This window comes from Lissotriton helveticus, chromosome 2_1 (assembly GCF_964261635.1).
Source record: "Lissotriton helveticus chromosome 2_1, aLisHel1.1, whole genome shotgun sequence".
Taxonomy (NCBI): domain Eukaryota; kingdom Metazoa; phylum Chordata; class Amphibia; order Caudata; family Salamandridae; genus Lissotriton; species Lissotriton helveticus.
Genome location: NC_136059.1, coordinates 1,649,722,227 through 1,649,747,049, shown reverse-complemented (window position 1 = coordinate 1,649,747,049; position 24,823 = coordinate 1,649,722,227).

The window sequence follows — 24,823 nt, the reverse complement described above, 5'->3', positions numbered from 1 at the left end:
TCTCCTACCTACGCGTTTCGGACTGCACAGAGTCCCTGTTCACGGTGTCAACAGTGGAGTCCATACAGGACATGATTGTGTGCTTCCCAGACCACACTTCCCAGAATGCACAGTCTCATTTGAGCCTCCCATCGGTGGGTGTGTTATATATATAATGGGGAAGTGGGTCGGCGGTTGCGCACACCGCTTCCGTTAAAGCCCCTGAAGAGAAGCATATGGAGCTTCGAAACGCGTCGGGCAGATCCCGTACGGAGCGGCGTCTACGAGTGGATCCCCGTCCTCACCGATACATAAACCAAGCTGCTGTTCACGTGCTACTCAAAAAGGTGGACACTTTCGAGCATTGATTTATACGCGGGCATTCAGCCGCGGAGTATGCACCACCCCTGTACCCTGGGGGTCACTAAAGTGAAGCAGCAGTCGTACTTGGAATCAAGGACGGGCCCACTTGTGGAGTCCATACAGGACTTGATTGTGTGCTTCCCGGACCACACTTCCCAGAATACACAGTCTCATTTGAGCCTCCCATCGGTGGGTGTGTTATATATATAATGGGGAAGTGGGTCGGCGGTTGCGCACACCGCTTCCGTTAAAGCCCCTGAAGAGAAGCATATGGAGCTTCGAAACGCGTCGGGCAGATCCCGTACGGAGCGGCGTCTACGAGTGGATCCCCGTCCTCACCGATACATAAACCAAGCTGCTGTTCGCGTGCTACTCAAAAAGGTGGACACCTTCGAGCATTGATTTATACGCGGCCGTTCAGCCGCGGAGTATACACCACCCCGGTACCCTGGGGGTCACTAAAGTGAAGCAGCAGTCGTACTTGGAATCGAGGACGGGCCCACTTGTGGAGTCCATACAGGACTTGATTGTGTGCTTCCCGGACCACACTTCCCAGAATGCACAGTCTCATTTGAGCCTCCCATCGGTGGGTGTGTTATATATATAATGGGGAAGTGGGTCGGCGGTTGCGCACACCGCTTCCGTTAAAGCCCCTGAAGAGAAGCATATGGAGCTTCGAAACGCGTCGGGCAGATCCCGTACGGAGCGGCGTCTACGAGTGGATCCCCGTCCTCACCGATACATAAACCAAGCTGCTGTTCGCGTGCTACTCAAAAATGTGGACACCTTCGAGCATTGATTTATACGCGGCCGTTCAGCCGCGGAGTATGCACCACCCCGGTACCCTGGGGGTCACTAAAGTGAAGCAGCAGTCGTACTTGGAATCGAGGACGGGCCCACTTGTGGAGTCCATACAGGACTTGATTGTGTGCTTCCCGGACCACACTTCCCAGAATGCACAGTCTCATTTGAGCCTCCCATCGGTGGGTGTGTTATATATATAATGGGGAAGTGGGTCGCCGGTTGCGCACACCGCTTCCGTTGAAGCCCCTGAAGAGAAGCATATGGAGCTTCGAAACGCGTTGGGAAGATCCCGTACGGAGCGGCGTCTACGAGTGGATCCCCGTCCTCACTGATACATAAACGAAGCTGCTGTTCGCGTGCTACTCAAAAAGGTGGACACCTTCGAGCATTGATTTATACGCAGCCGTTCAGCCGCGGAGTATGCACCACCCCGGTACCCTGGGGGTCACTAAAGTGAAGCAGCAGTCGTACTTGGAATCGAGGACGGGCCCACTTGTGGAGTCCATACAGGACTTGATTGTGTTCTTCCCGGACCACACTTCCCAGAATGCACAGTCTCATTTGAGCCTCCCATCGGTGGGTGTGTTATATATATAATGGGGCAGTGGGTCGGCGGTTGCGCACACCGCTTCCGTTAAAGCCCCTGAAGAGAAGCATATGGAGCTTCGAAACGCGTCGGGCAGATCCCGTACGGAGCGGCGTCTACGAGTGGATCCCCGTCCTCACCGATACATAAACCAAGCTGCTGTTCGCGTGCTACTCAAAAAGGTGGACACCTTCTAGCATTGATTTATACGCGGCCGTTCAGTCGCGGAGTATGCTCCACCCCGGTACCCTGGGGGTCACTAAAGTGAAGCAGCAGTCGTACTTGGAATCGAGGACGGGCCCACTTGTGGAGTCCATACAGGACTTGATTGTGTGCTTCCCGGACCACACTTCCCAGAATGCACAGTCTCATTTGAGCCTCCCATCGGTGGGTGTGTTATATATATAATGGGGAAGTGGGTCGGCGGTTGCGCACACCGCTTCCGTTAAAGCCCCTGAAGAGAAGCATATGGAGCTTCGAAACGCGTCGGGCAGATCCCGTACGGAGCGGCGTCTACGAGTGGATCCCCGTCCTCACCGATACATAAACCAAGCTGCTGTTCGCGTGCTACTCAAAAAGGTGGACACCTTCGAGCATTGATTTATACGCGGCCGTTCAGCTGCGGAGTATGCACCACCCCGGTACCCTGGGGGTCACTAAAGTGAAGCAGCAGTCGTACTTGGAATCAAGGAAGGGCCCACTTGTGGAGTCCATACAGGACTTGATTGTGTGCTTCCCGGACCACACTTTCCAGAATGCACAGTCTCATTTGAGCCTCCCATCGGTGGGTGTGTTATATATATAATGGGGAAGTGGGTCGGCGGTTGCGCACACCGCTTCCGTTAAAGCCCCTGAAGAGAAGCATATGGAGCTTCGAAACGCGTCGAGCAGATCCCGTACGGAGCGGCGTCTACGAGTGGATCCCCGTCCTCACCGATACATAAACCAAGCTGCTGTTCGCGTGCTACGCAAAATGGTGGACACCTTCCAGCATTGATTTATACGCGCCCGTTCAGCCGCGGAGTATGCACCACCCCGGTACCCTGGGGGTCACTAAAGTGAAGCAGCAGTCGTACTTGGAATCGAGGACGGGCCCACTTGTGGAGTCCATACAGGACTTGATTGTGTGCTTCCCGGACCACACTTCCCAGAATGCACAGTCTCATTTGAGCCTCCCATCGGTGGGTGTGTTATATATATAATGGGGAAGTGGGTCGCCGGTTGCGCACACCGCTTCCGTTGAAGCCCCTGAAGAGAAGCATATGGAGCTTCGAAACGCGTTGGCCAGATCCCGTACGGAGCGGCGTCTACGAGTGGATCCCCGTCCTCACTGATACATAAACCAAGCTGCTGTTCGCGTGCTACTCAAAAAGGTGGACACCTTCGGGCATTGATTTATACGCAGCCGTTCAGCCGCGGAGTATGCACCACCCCGGTAACCTGGGGGTCACTAAAGTGAAGCAGCAGTCGTACTTGGAATCGAGGACGGGCCCACTTGTGGAGTCCATACAGGACTTGATTGTGTGCTTCCCGGACCACACTTCCCAGAATGCACAGTCTCATTTGAGCCTCCCATCGGTGGGTGTGTTATATATATAATGGAGAAGTGGGTCGGCGGTTGCGCAAACCGCTTCCGTTAAAGCCCCTGAAGAGAAGCATATGGAGCTTCGAAACGCGTCGGGCAGATCCCGTACGGAGCGGCGTCTACGAGTGCATCCCCGTCCTCACCGATACATAAACCAAGCTGCTGTTCGCGTGCTACTCAAAAAGGTGGACACCTTCGAGCATTGATTTATACGCGGCCGTTCAGTCGCGGAGTATGCTCCACCCCGGTACCCTGGGGGTCACTAAAGTCAAGCAGCAGTCGTACTTGGAATCGAGGACGGGCCCACTTGTGGAGTCCATACAGGACTTGATTGTGTGCTTCCCGGACCACACTTCCCAGAATGCACAGTCTCATTTGAGCCTCCCATCGGTGGGTGTGTTATATATATAATGGGGAAGTGGGTCGGCGGTTGCGCACACCGCTTCCGTTAAAGCCCCTGAAGAGAAGCAGATGGAGCTTCGAAACGCGTCGGGCAGATCCCGTACGGAGCGGCGTCTACGAGTGGATCCCCGCCTCACCGATACATAAACCAAGCTGCTGTTCGCGTGCTACTCAAAAAGGTGGACACCTTCGAGCATTGATTTATACGCGGCCGTTCAGCCGCGGAGTATGCACCACCCCGGTACCCTGGGGGTCACTAAAGTGAAGCAGCAGTCGTACTTGGAATCAAGGACGGGCCCACTTGTGGAGTCCATACAGGACTTGATTGTGTGCTTCCCGGACCACACTTTCCAGAATGCACAGTCTCATTTGAGCCTCCCATCGGTGGGTGTGTTATATATATAATGGGGAAGTGGGTCGGCGGTTGCGCACACCGCTTCCGTTAAAGCCCCTGAAGAGAAGCATATGGAGCTTCGAAACGCGTCGAGCAGATCCCGTACGGAGCGGCGTCTACGAGTGGATCCCCGTCCTCACCGATACATAAACCAAGCTGCTGTTCGCGTGCTACGCAAAAAGGTGGACACCTTCGAGCATTGATTTATACGCGGCCGTTCAGCCGCGGAGTATGCACCACCCCGGTACCCTGGGGGTCACTAAAGTGAAGCAGCAGTCGTACTTGGAATCGAGGACGGGCCCACTTGTGGAGTCCATACAGGACTTGATTGTGTGCTTCCCGGACCACACTTCCCAGAATGCACAGTCTCATTTGAGCCTCCCATCGGTGGGTGTGTTATATATATAATGGGGAAGTGGGTCGGCGGTTGCGCACACCGCTTCCGTTAAAGCCCCTGAAGAGAAGCATATGGAGCTTCGAAACGCGTCGGGCAGATCCCGTACGGAGCGGCGTCTACGAGTGGATCCCCGTCCTCACCGATACATAAACCAAGCTGCTGTTCGCGTGCTACTCAAAAAGGTGGACACCTTCCAGCATTGATTTATACGCGCCCGTTCAGCCGCGGAGTATGCACCACCCCGGTACCCTGGGGGTCACTAAAGTGAAGCAGCAGTCGTACTTGGAATCGAGGACGGGCCCACTTGTGGAGTCCATACAGGACTTGATTGTGTGCTTCCCGGACCACACTTCCCAGAATGCACAGTCTCATTTGAGCCTCCCATCGGTGGGTGTGTTATATATATAATGGGGAAGTGGGTCGCCGGTTGCGCACACCGCTTCCGTTGAAGCCCCTGAAGAGAAGCATATGGAGCTTCGAAACGCGTTGGGAAGATCCCGTACGGAGCGGCGTCTACGAGTGGAACCCCGTCCTCACCGATACATAAACGAAGCTGCTGTTCGCGTGCTACTCAAAAAGGTGGACACCTTCGAGCATTGATTTATACGCAGCCGTTCAGCCGCGGAGTATGCACCACCCCGGTACCCTGGGGGTCACTAAAGTGAAGCAGCAGTCGTACTTGGAATCGAGGACGGGCCCACTTGTGGAGTCCATACAGGACTTGATTGTGTTCTTCCCGGACCACACTTCCCAGAATGCACAGTCTCATTTGAGCCTCCCATCGGTGGGTGTGTTATATATATAATGGGGCAGTGGGTCGGCGGTTGCGCAAACCGCTTTCGTTAAAGCCCCTGAAGAGAAGCATATGGAGCTTCGAAACGCGTCGGGCAGATCCCGTACGGAGCGGCGTCTACGAGTGCATCCCCGTCCTCACCGATACATAAACCAAGCTGCTGTTCGCGTGCTACTCAAAAAGGTGGACACCTTCGAGCATTGATTTATACGCGGCCGTTCAGTCGCGGAGTATGCTCCACCCCGGTACCCTGGGGGTCACTAAAGTGAAGCAGCAGTCGTACTTGGAATCGAGGACGGGCCCACTTGTGGAGTCCATACAGGACTTGATTGTGTGCTTCCCGGACCACACTTCCCAGAATGCACAGTCTCATTTGAGCCTCCCATCGGTGGGTGTGTTATATATATAATGGGGAAGTGGGTCGGCGGTTGCGCACACCGCTTCCGTTAAAGCCCCTGAAGAGAAGCAGATGGAGCTTCGAAACGCGTCGGGCAGATCCCGTACGGAGCGGCGTCTACGAGTGGATCCCCGCCTCACCGATACATAAACCAAGCTGCTGTTCGCGTGCTACTCAAAAAGGTGGACACCTTCGAGCATTGATTTATACGCGGCCGTTCAGCCGCGGAGTATGCACCACCCCGGTACCCTGGGGGTCACTAAAGTGAAGCAGCAGTCGTACTTGGAATCAAGGACGGGCCCACTTGTGGAGTCCATACAGGACTTGATTGTGTGCTTCCCGGACCACACTTTCCAGAATGCACAGTCTCATTTGAGCCTCCCATCGGTGGGTGTGTTATATATATAATGGGGAAGTGGGTCGGCGGTTGCGCACACCGCTTCCGTTAAAGCCCCTGAAGAGAAGCATATGGAGCTTCGAAACGCGTCGAGCAGATCCCGTACGGAGCGGCGTCTACGAGTGGATCCCCGTCCTCACCGATACATAAACCAAGCTGCTGTTCGCGTGCTACGCAAAAAGGTGGACACCTTCGAGCATTGATTTATACGCGGCCGTTCAGCCGCGGAGTATGCACCACCCCGGTACCCTGGGGGTCACTAAAGTGAAGCAGCAGTCGTACTTGGAATCGAGGACGGGCCCACTTGTGGAGTCCATACAGGACTTGATTGTGTGCTTCCCGGACCACACTTCCCAGAATGCACAGTCTCATTTGAGCCTCCCATCGGTGGGTGTGTTATATATATAATGGGGAAGTGGGTCGGCGGTTGCGCACACCGCTTCCGTTAAAGCCCCTGAAGAGAAGCATATGGAGCTTCGAAACGCGTCGGGCAGATCCCGTACGGAGCGGCGTCTACGAGTGGATCCCCGTCCTCACCGATACATAAACCAAGCTGCTGTTCGCGTGCTACTCAAAAAGGTGGACACCTTCGAGCATTGATTTATACGCGGCCGTTCAGCCGCGGAGTATGCACCACCTCGGTACCCTGGGGGTCACTAAAGTGAAGCAGCAGTCGTACTTGGAATCGAGAACGGGCCCACTTGTGGAGTCCATACAGGACTTGATTGTGTGCTTCCCGGACCACACTTCCCAGAATGCACAGTCTCATTTGAGCCTCCCATCGGTGGGTGTGTTATATATATAATGGGGAAGTGGGTCGCCGGTTGCGCACACCGCTTCCGTTGAAGCCCCTGAAGAGAAGCATATGGAGCTTCGAAACGCGTTGGGAAGATCCCGTACGGAGCGGCGTCTACGAGTGGATCCCCGTCCTCACCGATACATAAACGAAGCTGCTGTTCGCGTGCTACTCAAAAAGGTGGACACCTTCGAGCATTGATTTATATGCAGCCGTTCAGCCGCGGAGTATGCACCACCCCGGTACCCTGGGGGTCACTAAAGTGAAGCAGCAGTCGTACTTGGAATCGAGGACGGGCCCACTTGTGGAGTCCATACAGGACTTGATTGTGTTCTTCCCGGACCACACTTCCCAGAATGCACAGTCTCATTTGAGCCTCCCATCGGTGGGTGTGTTATATATATAATGGGGCAGTGGGTCGGCGGTTGCGCACACCGCTTCTGTTAAAGCCCCTGAAGAGAAGCATATGGAGCTTCGAAACGCGTCGGGCAGATCCCGTACGGAGCGGCGTCTACGAGTGGATCCCCGTCCTCACCGATACATAAACCAAGCTGCTGTTCTCGTGCTACTCAAAAAGGTGGACACCTTCGAGCATTGATTTATACGCGGCCGTTCAGTCGCGGAGTATGCTCCACCCCGGTACCCTGGGGGTCACTAAAGTGAAGCAGCAGTCGTACTTGGAATCGAGGACGGGCCCACTTGTGGAGTCCATACAGGACTTGATTGTGTGCTTCCCGGACCACACTTCCCAGAATGCACAGTCTCATTTGAGCCTCCCATCGGTGGGTGTGTTATATATATAATGGGGAAGTGGGTCGGCGGTTGCGCACACCGCTTCCGTTAAAGCCCCTGAAGAGAAGCAGATGGAGCTTCGAAACGCGTCGGGCAGATCCCGTACGGAGCGGCGTCTACGAGTGGATCCCCGCCTCACCGATACATAAACCAAGCTGCTGTTCGCGTGCTACTCAAAAAGGTGGACACCTTCGAGCATTGATTTATACGCGGCCGTTCAGCCGCGGAGTATGCACCACCCCGGTACCCTGGGGGTCACTAAAGTGAAGCAGCAGTCGTACTTGGAATCAAGGACGGGCCCACTTGTGGAGTCCATACAGGACTTGATTGTGTGCTTCCCGGACCACACTTTCCAGAATGCACAGTCTCATTTGAGCCTCCCATCGGTGGGTGTGTTATATATATAATGGGGAAGTGGGTCGGCGGTTGCGCACACCGCTTCCGTTAAAGCCCCTGAAGAGAAGCATATGGAGCTTCGAAACGCGTCGAGCAGATCCCGTACGGAGCGGCGTCTACGAGTGGATCCCCGTCCTCACCGATACATAAACCAAGCTGCTGTTCGCGTGCTACGCAAAAAGGTGGACACCTTCGAGCATTGATTTATACGCGGCCGTTCAGCCGCGGAGTATGCACCACCCCGGTACCCTGGGGGTCACTAAAGTGAAGCAGCAGTCGTACTTGGAATCGAGGACGGGCCCACTTGTGGAGTCCATACAGGACTTGATTGTGTGCTTCCCGGACCACACTTCCCAGAATGCACAGTCTCATTTGAGCCTCCCATCGGTGGGTGTGTTATATATATAATGGGGAAGTGGGTCGGCGGTTGCGCACACCGCTTCCGTTAAAGCCCCTGAAGAGAAGCATATGGAGCTTCGAAACGCGTCGGGCAGATCCCGTACGGAGCGGCGTCTACGAGTGGATCCCCGTCCTCACCGATACATAAACCAAGCTGCTGTTCGCGTGCTACTCAAAAAGGTGGACACCTTCGAGCATTGATTTATACGCGGCCGTTCAGCCGCGGAGTATGCACCACCTCGGTACCCTGGGGGTCACTAAAGTGAAGCAGCAGTCGTACTTGGAATCGAGAACGGGCCCACTTGTGGAGTCCATACAGGACTTGATTGTGTGCTTCCCGGACCACACTTCCCAGAATGCACAGTCTCATTTGAGCCTCCCATCGGTGGGTGTGTTATATATATAATGGGGAAGTGGGTCGCCGGTTGCGCACACCGCTTCCGTTGAAGCCCCTGAAGAGAAGCATATGGAGCTTCGAAACGCGTTGGGAAGATCCCGTACGGAGCGGCGTCTACGAGTGGATCCCCGTCCTCACCGATACATAAACGAAGCTGCTGTTCGCGTGCTACTCAAAAAGGTGGACACCTTCGAGCATTGATTTATATGCAGCCGTTCAGCCGCGGAGTATGCACCACCCCGGTACCCTGGGGGTCACTAAAGTGAAGCAGCAGTCGTACTTGGAATCGAGGACGGGCCCACTTGTGGAGTCCATACAGGACTTGATTGTGTTCTTCCCGGACCACACTTCCCAGAATGCACAGTCTCATTTGAGCCTCCCATCGGTGGGTGTGTTATATATATAATGGGTCAGTGGGTCGGCGGTTGCGCACACCGCTTCTGTTAAAGCCCCTGAAGAGAAGCATATGGAGCTTCGAAACGCGTCGGGCAGATCCCGTACGGAGCGGCGTCTACGAGTGGATCCCCGTCCTCACCGATACATAAACCAAGCTGCTGTTCTCGTGCTACTCAAAAAGGTGGACACCTTCTAGCATTGATTTATACGCGGCCGTTCAGTCGCGGAGTATGCTCCACCCCGGTACCCTGGGGGTCACTAAAGTGAAGCAGCAGTCGTACTTGGAATCGAGGACGGGCCCACTTGTGGAGTCCATACAGGACTTGATTGTGTGCTTCCCGGACCACACTTCCCAGAATGCACAGTCTCATTTGAGCCTCCCATCGGTGGGTGTGTTATATATATAATGGGGAAGTGGGTCGGCGGTTGCGCACACCGCTTCCGTTAAAGCCCCTGAAGAGAAGCATATGGAGCTTCGAAACGCGTCGGGCAGATCCCGTACGGAGCGGCGTCTACGAGTGGATCCCCGTCCTCACCGATACATAAACCAAGCTGCTGTTCGCGTGCTACTCAAAAAGGTGGACACCTTCGAGCATTGATTTATACGCGGCCGTTCAGCTGCGGAGTATGCACCACCCCGGTACCCTGGGGGTCACTAAAGTGAAGCAGCAGTCGTACTTGGAATCAAGGACGGGCCCACTTGTGGAGTCCATACAGGACTTGATTGTGTGCTTCCCGGACCACACTTTCCAGAATGCACAGTCTCATTTGAGCCTCCCATCGGTGGGTGTGTTATATATATAATGGGGAAGTGGGTCGGCGGTTGCGCACACCGCTTCCGTTAAAGCCCCTGAAGAGAAGCATATGGAGCTTCGAAACGCGTCGAGCAGATCCCGTACGGAGCGGCGTCTACGAGTGGATCCCCGTCCTCACCGATACATAAACCAAGCTGCTGTTCGCGTGCTACGCAAAATGGTGGACACCTTCGAGCATTGATTTATACGCGCCCGTTCAGCCGCGGAGTATGCACCACCCCGGTACCCTGGGGGTCACTAAAGTGAAGCAGCAGTCGTACTTGGAATCGAGGACGGGCCCACTTGTGGAGTCCATACAGGACTTGATTGTGTGCTTCCCGGACCACACTTCCCAGAATGCACAGTCTCATTTGAGCCTCCCATCGGTGGGTGTGTTATATATATAATGGGGAAGTGGGTCGCCGGTTGCGCACACCGCTTCCGTTGAAGCCCCTGAAGAGAAGCATATGGAGCTTCGAAACGCGTTGGGCAGATCCCGTACGGAGCGGCGTCTACGAGTGGATCCCCGTCCTCACTGATACATAAACCAAGCTGCTGTTCGCGTGCTACTCAAAAAGGTGGACACCTTCGGGCATTGATTTATACGCAGCCGTTCAGCCGCGGAGTATGCACCACCCCGGTAACCTGGGGGTCACTAAAGTGAAGCAGCAGTCGTACTTGGAATCGAGGACGGGCCCACTTGTGGAGTCCATACAGGACTTGATTGTGTGCTTCCCGGACCACACTTCCCAGAATGCACAGTCTCATTTGAGCCTCCCATCGGTGGGTGTGTTATATATATAATGGAGAAGTGGGTCGGCGGTTGCGCACACCGCTTCCGTTAAAGCCCCTGAAGAGAAGCATATGGAGCTTCGAAACGCGTCGGGCAGATCCCGTACGGAGCGGCGTCTACGAGTGCATCCCCGTCCTCACCGATACATAAACCAAGCTGCTGTTCGCGTGCTACTCAAAAAGGTGGACACCTTCGAGCATTGATTTATACGCGGCCGTTCAGTCGCGGAGTATGCTCCACCCCGGTACCCTGGGGGTCACTAAAGTGAAGCAGCAGTCGTACTTGGAATCGAGGATGGGCCCACTTGTGGAGTCCATACAGGACTTGATTGTGTGCTTCCCGGACCACACTTCCCAGAATGCACAGTCTCATTTGAGCCTCCCATCGGTGGGTGTGTTATATATATAATGGGGAAGTGGGTCGGCGGTTGCGCACACCGCTTCCGTTAAAGCCCCTGAAGAGAAGCAGATGGAGCTTCGAAACGCGTCGAGCAGATCCCGTACGGAGCGGCGTCTACGAGTGGATCCCCGTCCTCACCGATACATAAACCAAGCTGCTGTTCGCGTGCTACGCAAAAAGGTGGACACCTTCGAGCATTGATTTATACGCGGCCGTTCAGCCGCGGAGTATGCACCACCCCGGTACCCTGGGGGTCACTAAAGTGAAGCAGCAGTCGTACTTGGAATCGAGGACGGGCCCACTTGTGGAGTCCATACAGGACTTGATTGTGTGCTTCCCGGACCACACTTCCCAGAATGCACAGTCTCATTTGAGCCTCCCATCGGTGGGTGTGTTATATATATAATGGGGAAGTGGGTCGGCGGTTGCGCACACCGCTTCCGTTAAAGCCCCTGAAGAGAAGCATATGGAGCTTCGAAACGCGTCGGGCAGATCCCGTACGGAGCGGCGTCTACGAGTGGATCCCCGTCCTCACCGATACATAAACCAAGCTGCTGTTCGCGTGCTACTCAAAAAGGTGGACACCTTCGAGCATTGATTTATACGCGGCCGTTCAGCCGCGGAGTATGCACCACCCGGTACCCTGGGGGTCACTAAAGTGAAGCAGCAGTCGTACTTGGAATCGAGGACGGGCCCACTTGTGGAGTCCATACAGGACTTGATTGTGTGCTTCCCGGACCACACTTCCCAGAATGCACAGTCTCATTTGAGCCTCCCATCGGTGGGTGTGTTATATATATAATGGGGAAGTGGGTCGGCGGTTGCGCACACCGCTTCCGTTAAAGCCCCTGAAGAGAAGCATATGGAGCTTTGAAACGCGTCGGGCAGATCCCGTACGGAGCAGCGTCTACGAGTGGATCCCCGTCCTCACCGATACATAAACCAAGCTGCTGTTCACGTGCTACTCAAAAAGGTGGACACCTTCGAGCATTGATATATATATATATATATATATATATCAAAACCATAGACCTCCCTCGTAGAAAGGATTCTAGCACACACAGGCGTGAAAAGACTTGCAGCTTTATTCAGACAGGCATGGCGCATTTCGTCGGAAGTGACTTCTTCGGATGCTTAATTAACAACCAGTGTCGCCATTGTCCAAGTTTTAAAAGGCGCTAGCTTCGCTACAGTTGCCAGAGACCCAGAGGGTGGCGTGGCAGAAACCCCGAATCCTGCCTTCCAGATTTGTGGGTGCGGGCTTCTCAGGTAAGTACTTTTTATCCCATGTGGGTGGCGCACTCTTCTCCTCGCATGCACCGTTGGCCCAAGCACCCTACTGCCAGTCTTTGACACCCAACATCCTGCCTCTTTCCAGCCTCGAGGAAATCCCGGACTGGAATCAGTCCCAACAAGTGTTGTCCCAATGCTCTTTCACGGGCTGCGGCGGTGCGGAAGTATCTCCAAAACACTGAGGGAACACCAAAATGTCACTCTACCTGCCGCACTACTTATAGGATGGGTGCTCAAGGTGCTAATTATGTTTATCTGTGTTCATTTATGTTTCAATTATATATATATACATATATATAGTTAGGATTTTTTCTCTATGGGTTTTTTGAAAATTCTATGTCTAATAACTTTGGCGTTTGTGGACGGAATCGGCTGAAATTTTCAGGAAAATGGCACATTTTGTTTCTGAGCAGCCTTTGAAAATTTGGGGGGGGTTCGTCCAGTGGGGGCCGAGAAAAAAGGGGGGTCCCAAAACGTGTTTTTAACATTGAGTTTTCCATAGGGCGGTTGGCCTCACTTTTAGCCCGAACGGCTGAATGGATTTGCACGAAACTTGGCAAAATTGTAGGGACTGGTAGCCCGATGTGCCTTTTGTAGGTCTCAATATATGTGCTCCAGTGGATTTTGAGAAATTAACGTTTAAAAAAAGATATATATCTGTAACAGCGGACCGGTTAGCGCTCTGGTTCGCGGACTTTTCGCGCAACGGAGCTTTGTGAAGCGAAGCTGATTGGTTCTCCGGCGTCTGTCAACATTCCAAACAGTCCGTAGCGGCCGCCATCTTGTCTCTCGGTAGGATCGAGAGACAAGAGGAGGTCAAAACAAAGGGGGAAATAACTATAAGGGGGCATAGTAGATCCTCGCTGACCCCCTAGGTTTGATGTGGAGGTTTTAAAAGGGCCCCGCGGGGCAAAAAAAAATAATAAAAATAATAATTGAACGGCTGAATGGATTTGCACGAAACTTGGCAAAATATTAGGGACTGGTAGCCCGATGTGCCTTTGCTAGGTCTCAATATATGTGCTCCAGTGGATTTTGAGAAATTAACGTTCAAAAAAAGATATATATCTGTAACAGCGCTCCGCTTCGCGTAACGGAGGTTTGCGAAGCTGATTGGTCATTCTGTCACTGGGCTATAGTTGGGCTACATCTGGCTGATATTTGGGCTACATTTGTTTTTTTGTGTGTCTGGCGGCCATCTTTGGGCTACATTGGGCTACATTGGGCTTCATTGGGCTACATTCGGCTAATTAGCAAATAGCTCATCGCAAACTAGGAATGGTAAAGAATCGCTATTTATTCCTTAAAGTTCGCTATTTAGGAAATGCAAATAACTTTTATGATACATATGGCGGTTCATCTCTAACAAGATAAGAAGCATAGGGATAGATTTATGATGACTGGCGCATCACCAGGGATGTGTTAGTCATTCTGTGCCGCTGTTCCGTCACCTATGGTGTGCTGCATTTACAATGCGGCGCATCATGGGGCAAAAACAGCACAGATGCGTGATGTATCTGTGCCGTAAAGGTGGCGCATTGCTGGAGTTGTATCGCAAGTGTGATGAAGCTCCAGCAAGGGTCGGGGGTGCCCCTGTCGCAGGGTTTCTGTTCTCACACAGAACTGTGGACAGAGGATTGGAACCTCGGCGAATTAGGGTGTCCCAAAACTCACGTTAGTAATCAAAAACTATTTAGCAAGCTAGGTACAGTGTCACATTGGATATAACAAACTCTCAATGTTTAGACAATCCAGAATATGAACTTATAGTACCTCAGGATACGTGGAACTCATGAACAGTCGGTCGTTATATATTTCTTAGAAACCAGAACATGGAGTTAAGAAGAACACATGTGTATTTGAAATGTTTATTTACTAATGCCGTCTTCTCAGGCGTAGTACCTTAGATAATAAAAGTACACATATTATCAGTAGCAAAATTACCAGCATAGTTACTAGTACATAAAAAGTGAATGGTGATAGTATGTTAACATGCTGTAAATGAATAAGAGTTAGCAACACTTATAAGCAGCCGCGGGCCGTGGAGGGAGTTACGGTGAGGCAGGGAGGCGGGGAGGGGGAGAAGCAGGGTGGAGAATACAAGTACACATATTATCAGTAGCAAAATTACCAGCATAGTTACTAGTACATAAAAAGCGAATGGTGACAGTATGTTAACATGCTGTAAATGAATAAGAGTTAGCAACACTTATAAGCAGCCGCGGGCCGTGGAGGGAGTTACGGTGGGGCAGGGAGGCGGGGAGGGGGAGGGGCAAGGTAGAGAGGGCTCCACCCTGCTTCTCCCCCTCCCCGCCTCCCTGCCCCATCGTAACTCCCTCCACGGCCCGCGGCTGCTTATATCTCACCCTCCCTAATACACATATTATATTATTTGCTAAGAAGGTCTCTTTGTGTTGGTTTAGGGCGTGTCCATACTTTAGTGTCTTAGATTTGAAGGAATCACATCAGCATACACCAGCTCTCTCTTCATGTGAACCGCATCAACTGTTGTGTATGTGTGTTCGGCAAAGCAATATAAAACCCGCCTCATGCCCAGAATTGGCAGAAGTTGCACTTATGTTATGAGTATGAAGTCGTGGAGATCAGACCTCATAACAATTCTGTATCGTGTTGTTCTTGAAACTTTAGCACTCGCTGTACAGATATAGTTTAACAAGTAAAGCAGATAGTAGACCAATAACATATTATTCTCATGTAAACCACGATGAACTACTAGGTGGAAAGCTAAAGCAACAACTAAGTGTCGTGTTCAGAAGTTGCAAAAAAGGAAAAATGGCGTTTAAACCGGTAATGAGCCCATGCTAACTTAACACGGTGTAAAGATATCCAGGACCTAGATGACACCTCCTCATGATCCGGAAACGAACTGAATAAGATAATAGAAGTGCCATCTCATGAGAGCAGATTGCAAGTTTATATGTGGACGGTCCGCAAGGTAAAGCATTAAAAACTAGGAAAATTCAATGCTAAAGAAAAATAAAACAGCCAAGTACTTTATCGAGTCTTAAGCCAATAGGCAAGGTAAATAATAAAAACTTGACAAATAAGTCAATGAATTGTCAATGAAATGCTAGTACTCAGCATATCAAACATGAAAAAGGTCTATGACATAACTGTGTATGCAAAATAAGCTGCAACAGCCTCCAATAGGAAGTCACCGTCTTCATCCGAAAACAGTTCAGCCATCCAATTTAAAAGCGGAAAAGAACATACGTGCTCTCCCAGCACCGGATCCTCTATCACCATCAGAGGACAGCTCGGTGGGTTTTCAAGAAAGCTGTGTTCCAAGAAAGACTGTGCTGCCGCCAGTAAATTCCAGGGACCAAGTAGTCCATGCATCAATGCCACAGCCATAATCCTTTCGCCAGGACAAATCAACTCGTGAGTAATGATAGGAGTCATCAGCTGATTAAAGTCGACGTCAGGAGAAACCGGTCCGCAGAGACACAAATCAATGGCCCAATCGAAATCACAGGTCAGGCAGTGAAATACAGGCTGGACACAGGTGAAGTAGGAGAACCGAAAAGATAATCCATATGCCGTGCTTAATATCGCCAACGGCATTGTGCCATAATATTCTAGCATGCGATTGCGGAACAGTGTCAGCAGCTGCAGGGTCGGAGGTTGCATAGGAGGGACATCCATATTTAAAAATGTAAAAAAGCACAAGAGCGTCCGCTGGTAATGCAAGTAAAAATGCAATCCACGAACCAGAGTGGAGAAAATGGAATGAAAGGGAGCAGGGATGACTCCAAAGATTTTCTCAAATGAAGTCACGAGACCACTGGTAACAACTTTAAAAAAGTGTGCCAGGGATTTTGTGGAGGATGCGTTAAAGATAGTCGGAAACATGTTGCTGAAATTGAAAGGCAAACCTGTGTACGGGTGTTCGCTATGTGAAGTACGAAAGTTTCACGGGCCGAACTCAAGGCCACCTCTCTCTGAGACAAAAGAGCTCTTATTCTTGTCATGCCGTTGAAACGTGTCCCAAGGTTGGTATTTGTGGCCAGATTGAAAACTCCCTATGTTCATGTGTGGGAGGAAATAGAACATTTCTGCAGCAAATAACCCGTTCACTTACTGTTACGATAAAAGGAATACTTTTTAATTAACTCAGAACAATCTTCATTATTGAGCATCAAATAACTACCATTTTCCAACAACTTGAACGTGGGGATGATAGCAGGAACTGGCGTGCCTTGCAACACGCAAGCCATATTTGGTCGGTGTTTGTTGCATGAATCGTGTAACTGTATGTGCCTACACATTAGTGAATGATCTGGCGTCTCAGTGCATTCCTCTCCATTCAGATAAACTTCTTGATCATCTTTGAAACATCTGTATGTGTATGGAAGCGACCAGACCTCATGAACAAAAGCACTACCTAAAGGTTCATAAAGACCTATTGGTATATATTTCATACAATTTGAAAACTTATATAAAGCAAAAGGCAGCGTTATTAAACCGTGGATAAGGCATGTTGCCAAAAAACCCGCAATCCTCTGCTGATGATGTCACTGAGCATGTCATGAATGATGTAATATGTGACATCATCAGTAGTGGATTATGGGTAATAGTATCTCTAGTTTACTCCCCTATAGCTGTCTTTCTTTTAACATAAGTGTGTGTTTCCTTCCCTTATACTTACTGTTTTTGGTTCGCTTCCAGTTCGCGTACCAGCGAGCGAACTAGGAAGCGAACTAAGAGAAATAGAGGTTGGCACAGTTCCAAATATTGTACCAATTTTTTAATAACGGGGAGGTAGTTCTGAAAAGAACTTTTTTTTTTATTTTTCTGAACATTTTTTTACTGTTTTTGAATTTTTCGGAACAGTTTTATATTTTTTTGGGTTTTTCTTGGAGGGGGCAATGAAAACGATTCATTGTAAAGGGCTCAACAGGAGCAACAAAACAAAAAAAAGAAGTATTTATTATTTTGGGCGTTTCGGACAAACTTGCATATGATAGTCAATAGCTCTGTTGATCAGAGTGATGCTTCTTTCTCCGTAGGAAATGAATCCATCGCAAAATACGCAGGTGTGTTTTACTTCACCAAATCTCATTTGTATATTTGGCACCATCTCCCTGCCCTCTGGTCCCGTTACTTCCGGTACAACAGATCTTCTGGCCATAATAGGGAGATTATCTAGGTCGTTCCGAAACTGTGCAGCACTGTAGTTGTTAGGATGCCACCTAGTCATATGGCGATGCATTGTGTAGTTTCCGAAACTGTATTTTTTGTCGGTCCCTCTGGACAGTCTATCTTGACATATAAGGCAAGTTACGTATCTTGCATTTACTTTTTTCTGACCTTTGGGAATTTTAAAAAATTGCCAAATGAAGTTTTCTTTCCGGTGAGACGTCTTGGGCTGCTCAGGCAAAAACTGCCTCTCTTCGTGCTCGTCCTCCTGTTCCTCTTCTTCTTCTTCTTGTTGAATTACAACTTGAGCAGGTGGTCCACTCTTCCTTGGATGTGGTAGAGGTGGTGGGGAAGCACCAGCTGAAGCTACTAAAGAAGCCATTGCTCAGTGATCACAAAGGGTCTTTCTCTCACAATGATGAAAGTCAGAGTGAGGAAAGAAGGAGGGATTTTCATCATTTGGGAAAAACAAGAGTTCTCAACCAATCAAAAGTGTTCATTTTAGATTATATGACCTAGTCTTACATCATTAGGAAACCAAAAGTGAAATGAACCAATGAAAAGTGTTATTACCAAGTCACATGACTTGCTGTGTTTACGTTAAGCGCTTTGCAGGGCCTCCCGGTTTGCTTCCACAAACCTGCGCTTTGGCACTCGCTTCGCGTACCAGTTTGCTAACGTAGCACGTCATATGACGTATCAAGCGACAACGTGGAACGTCATGCGGACGGGAGGCGTCACGATGTTGTTTTCTAACGCGGCACTTGCGGTAAAGAAACGTTTACCGGCTCGCGGTCTATTTCGCGGCATCAAGGTCAGCTAACGGGAAGCTTCCCGATTCGCGAAGCGGGAACGAAGAAAAAAAAATATTTAAAAAAAAAATTATTCATAAACATATAAAATATATTTTTGGATTTAAAGAAGAATACATTTTACAGCTACAGATATTAGCTGTTAAAAAACCAATGAAATTCACAGAAAAAACCATAGGTTATAGACCATATATAGTTAGGAATTAGCATTTACAAAACCTTGAAAATTCACTGAAAAAACCATAGGTTATAGACCATATATAGTTAGGAAATAGCATTTAGAAAACCTTATTTTACTCACACAAAACCATTGAAATTCCATATATAGTTAGTTGCACTAACTATATATCGCGCACCTGCAATCCACTGCTGATGATGTCACATATTACATCATTCATGACATGGTCAGTGACATCACTGATGACATCACTGATGACATCTCAAATGACATCACTGATGACATCACTGATGACAACATCCAGTGACTGTATGCTTCTGTAAAGTTAAAATATGTCTTACATATTGAAGAATGAGTGGATGTATAAGTGTCTGGATGAAGGATTTAGTAGGTGCATGACTGACTGTATAAGTGAGTGATTAAATGTGTCTCACTGAGTGCATGGGTTAGTGACTAAACTGTTTTAAATTGTGCATCATTGTGTCTGTTGTTTTGTAATCTGATGCATGTGTTGATCATTAGCTATATGACTAACTATATGGGTTATTGATTAGTTGCCCAAGTATTTGTATGGGAGACTGAGTGTGTGTGTGGGTGTCTGGGAGGTGTATGACTCTGTGCATAGATGTGTGAGCAGTTGATTCACTAGATGTATGGGTTCAAAAGTGCATGTGGAAACATCTGTATGGGCGGTTGACTGTGTGCATGAGTGTATTGGTGAGTGAATGGATATCTCAGTGCTACATGTCAAAGTAAGTACATATGTAAAACACAGTACATGTGATAGTTGACATATATAAATAACTGTGCATAAGAGCCAGTGAATGTGTGAGTGGCTGTATGGATTATTGTGAACTTGTATCAGGGATTGTATAACAGAGTAAATATGTGTTATTATATGTTCCAATAAGTAAGGTGTGTATAACTATATAGTTGAGGAAATCGAGGTGTGATTGATTCTTTGCAAGACTGACTAGGTGTGTGAGTAACTCCATGGATGAGTGACAGTCTGTGAGTGTCTGTTTACACTGAGTGTATCTAAGGTTATATTAGAGTCTGAAGAGGTTCATTGTATCATCACATGAATGATGTCATCAGTGATGTGATCAGTAATGTCAAATGAGATGTCATCAGTGATGTCATCAGTGATGTCATTTGAGATGTCATCAGTGATGTCATCAGTGATGTCACTGACCATGTCATGAATGATGTAATATGTGACATCATCAGCAGTGGATTGCAGGTGCGCGATATATAGTTAGTGCAACTAACTATATATGGAATTTCAATGGTTTTGTGTGAGTAAAATAAGGTTTTCTAAATGCTATTTCCTAACTATATATGGTCTATAACCTATGGTTTTTTCAGTGAATTTTCAAGGTTTTGTAAATGCTAATTCCTAACTATATATGGTCTATAACCTATGGTTTTTTCTGTGAATATATATATATATATATAAATATATATATATATATATATATATATATATATATGTATATATATATGTATATATATATATATATATATATATATATATATATATATATATATATATATATATATATATATATATATATATATATATATATATATATATATATATATATATATATATATATATATATATATATATTACCTACTGGCGGTCGCCAGTAGGTATATATAGTTAGGATTTTTTCTCTATGGGTTTTTTGAAAATTCTATGTCTAATAACTTTGGCGTTTGTGGACGGAATTGGCTGAAATTTTCAGGAAAATGGCACATTTTGTTTCTGAGCAGCCCTTGAAAATTTGGGGGGGGTTCGTCCAGTGGGGGCCGAGAAAAAAGGGGGGTCCCAAAACGTGTTTTTAACATTGAGTTTTCCATAGGGCGGTTGGCCTCACTTTTAGCCCGAACGGCTGAATGGATTTGCACGAAACTTGGCAAAATTGTAGGGACTGGTAGCCCGATGTGCCTTTTGTAGGTCTCAATATATGTGCTCCAGTGGATTTTGAGAAATTAACGTTTAAAAAAAGATATATATCTGTAACAGCGGACCGGTTAGCGCTCTGGTTCGCGGACTTTTCGCGCAACGGAGCTTTGTGAAGCGAAGCTGATTGGTTCTCCGGCGTCTGTCAACATTCCAAACAGTCCGTAGCGGCCGCCATCTTGTCTCTCGGTAGGATCGAGAGACAAGAGGAGGTCAAAACAAAGGGGGAAATAACTATAAGGGGGCATAGTAGATCCTCGCTGACCCCCTAGGTTTGATGTGGAGGTTTTAAAAGGGCCCCGCGGGGCAAAAAAAAATAATAAAAATAATAATTGAACGGCTGAATGGATTTGCACGAAACTTGGCAAAATATTAGGGACTGGTAGCGCGATGTGCCTTTGCTAGGTCTCAATATATGTGCTCCAGTGGATTTTGAGAAATCAACGTTCAAAAAAAGATATATATCTGTAACAGCGCTCCGCTTCGCGTAACGGAGGTTTGCAAAGCTGATTGGTCATTCTGTCACTGGGCTATAGTTGGGCTACATCTGGCTGATATTTGGGCTACATTTGTTTTTTTGTGTGTCTGGCGGCCATCTTTGGGCTACATTGGGCTACATTGGGCTTCATTGGGCTACATTCGGCTAATTAGCAAATAGCTCATCGCAAACTAGGAATGGTAAAGAATCGCTATTTATTCCTTAAAGTTCGCTATTTAGGAAATGCAAATAACTTTGATGATACATATGGCGGTTCATCTCTAACAAGATAAGAAGCATAGGGATAGATTTATGATGACTGGCGCATCACCAGGGATGTGTTAGTCATTCTGTGCCGCTGTTCCGTCACCTATGGTGTGCTGCATTTACAATGCGGCGCATCATGGGGCAAAAACAGCACAGATGCGTGATGTATCTGTGCCGTAAAGGTGGCGCATTGCTGGAGTTGTATCGCAAGTGTGATGAAGGTCCAGCAAGGGTCGGGGGTGCCCCTGTCGCAGGGTTTCTGTTCTCACACAGAACTGTGGACAGAGGATTGGAACCTCGGCGAATTAGGGTGTCCCAAAACTCACGTTAGTAATCAAAAACTATTTAGCAAGCTAGGTACAGTGTCACATTGGATATAACAAACTCTCAATGTTTAGACAATCCAGAATATGAACTTATAGTACCTCAGGATACGTGGAACTCATGAACAGTCGGTCGTTATATATTTCTTAGAAACCAGAACATGGAGTTAAGAAGAACACATGTGTATTTGAAATGTTTATTTACTAATGCCGTCTTCTCAGGCGTAGTACCTTAGATAATAAAAGTACACATATTATCAGTAGCAAAATTACCAGCATAGTTACTAGTACATAAAAAGTGAATGGTGATAGTATGTTAACATGCTGTAAATGAATAAGAGTTAGCAACACTTATAAGCAGCCGCGGGCCGTGGAGGGAGTTACGGTGAGGCAGGGAGGCGGGGAGGGGGAGAAGCAGGGTGGAGAATACAAGTACACATATTATCAGTAGCAAAATTACCAGCATAGTTACTAGTACATAAAAAGTGAATGGTGATAGTATGTTAACATGCTGTAAATGAATAAGAGTTAGCAACACTTATAAGCAGCCGCGGGCCGTGGAGGGAGTTACGGTGGGGCAGGGAGGCGGGGAGGGGGAGGGGCAAGGTAGAGAGGGCTCCACCCTGCTTCTCCCCCTCCCCGCCTCCCTGCCTCACCGTAACTCCCTCCACGGCCCGCGGCTGCTTATATCTCACCCTCCCTAATACACATATTATATTATTTGCTAAGAAGGTCTCTTTGTGTTGGTTTAGGGCGTGCCCATACTTTAGTGTCTTAGATTTGAAGGAATCACATCAGCATACACCAGCTCTCTCTTCATGTGAACCGCATCAACTGTTGTGTATGTGTGTTCGGCAAAGCAATATAAAACCCGCCTCATGCCCAGAATTGGCAGAAGTTGCACTTATGTTATGAGTATGAAGTCGTGGAGATCAGACCTCATAACAATTCTGTATCGTGTTGTTCTTGAAACTTTAGCACTCGCTGTACAGATATAGTTTAACAAGTAAAGCAGATAGTAGACCAATAACATATTATTCTCATGTAAACCACGATGAACTACTAGGTGGAAAGCTAAAGCAACAACTAAGTGTCGTGTGCAGAAGTTGCAAAAAAGGAAAAATGGCGTTTAAACCGGTAATGAGCCCATGCTAACTTAACACGGTGTAAAGATATCCAGGACCTAGATGACACCTCCTCATGATCCGGAAACGAACTGAATAAGATAATAGAAGTGCCATCTCATGAGAGCAGATTGCAAGTTTATATGTGGACGGTCCGCAAGGTAAAGCATTAAAAACTAGGAAAATTCAATGCTAAAGAAAAATAAAACAGCCAAGTACTTTATCGAGTCTTAAGCCAATAGGCAAGGTAAATAATAAAAACTTGACAAATAAGTCAATGAATTGTCAATGAAATGCTAGTACTCAGCATATGAAACATGAAAAAGGTCTATGACATAACTGTGTATGCAAAATAAGCTGCAACAGCCTCCAATAGGAAGTCACCGTCTTCATCCGAAAACAGTTCAGCCATCCAATTTAAAAGCGGAAAAGAACATACGTGCTCTCCCAGCACCGGATCCTCTATCACCATCAGAGGACAGCTCGGTGGGTTTTCAAGAAAGCTGTGTTCCAAGAAAGACTGTGCTGCCGCCAGTAAATTCCAGGGACCAAGTAGTCCATGCATCAATGCCACAGCCATAATCCTTTCGCCAGGACAAATCAACTCGTGAGTAATGATAGGAGTCATCAGCTGATTAAAGTCGACGTCAGGAGAAACCGGTCCGCAGAGACACAAATCAATGGCCCAATCGAAATCACAGGTCAGGCAGTGAAATACAGGCTGGACACAGGTGAAGTAGGAGAACCGAAAAGATAATCCATATGCCGTGCTTAATATCGCCAACGGCATTGTGCCATAATATTCTAGCATGCGATTGCGGAACAGTGTCAGCAGCTGCAGGGTCGGAGGTTGCATAGGAGGGACATCCATATTTAAAAATGTAAAAAAGCACAAGAGCGTCCGCTGGTAATGCAAGTAAAAATGCAATCCACGAACCAGAGTGGAGAAAATGGAATGAAAGGGAGCAGGGATTACTCCAAAGATTTTCTCAAATGAAGTCACGAGACCACTGGTAACAACTTTAAAAAAGTGTGCCAGGGATTTTGTGGAGGATGCGTTAAAGATAGTCGGAAACATGTTGCTGAAATTGAAAGGCAAACCTGTGTACGGGTGTTCGCTATGTGAAGTACGAAAGTTTCACGGGCCGAACTCAAGGCCACCTCTCTCTGAGACAAAAGAGCTCTTATTCTTGTCATGCCGTTGAAACGTGTCCCAAGGTTGGTATTTGTGGCCAGATTGAAAACTCCCTATGTTCATGTGTGGGAGGAAATAGAACATTTCTGCAGCAAATAACCCGTTCACTTACTGTTACGATAAAAGGAATACTTTTAATTAACTCAGAACAATCTTCATTATTGAGCATCAAATAACTACCATTTTCCAACAACTTGAACGTGGGGATGATAGCAGGAAGTGGCGTGCCTTGCAACACGCAAGCCATATTTGGTCGGTGTTTGTTGCATGAATCGTGTAACTGTATGTGCCTACACATTAGTGAATGATCTGGCGTCTCAGTGCATTCCTCTCCATTCAGATAAACTTCTTGATCATCTTTGAAACATCTGTATGTGTATGGAAGCGACCAGACCTCATGAACAAAAGCACTACCTAAAGGTTCATAAAGACCTATTGGTATATATTTCATACAATTTGAAAACTTATATAAAGCAAAAGGCAGCGTTATTAAACCGTGGATAAGGCATGTTGCCAAAAAACCCGCAATCCTCTGCTGATGATGTCACTGAGCATGTCATGAATGATGTAATATGTGACATCATCAGTAGTGGATTATGGGTAATAGTATCTCTAGTTTACTCCCCTATAGCTGTCTTTCTTTTAACATAAGTGTGTGTTTCCTTCCCTTATACTTACTGTTTTTGGTTCGCTTCCAGTTCGCGTACCAGCGAGCGAACTAGGAAGCGAACTAAGAGAAATAGAGGTTGGCACAGTTCCAAATAT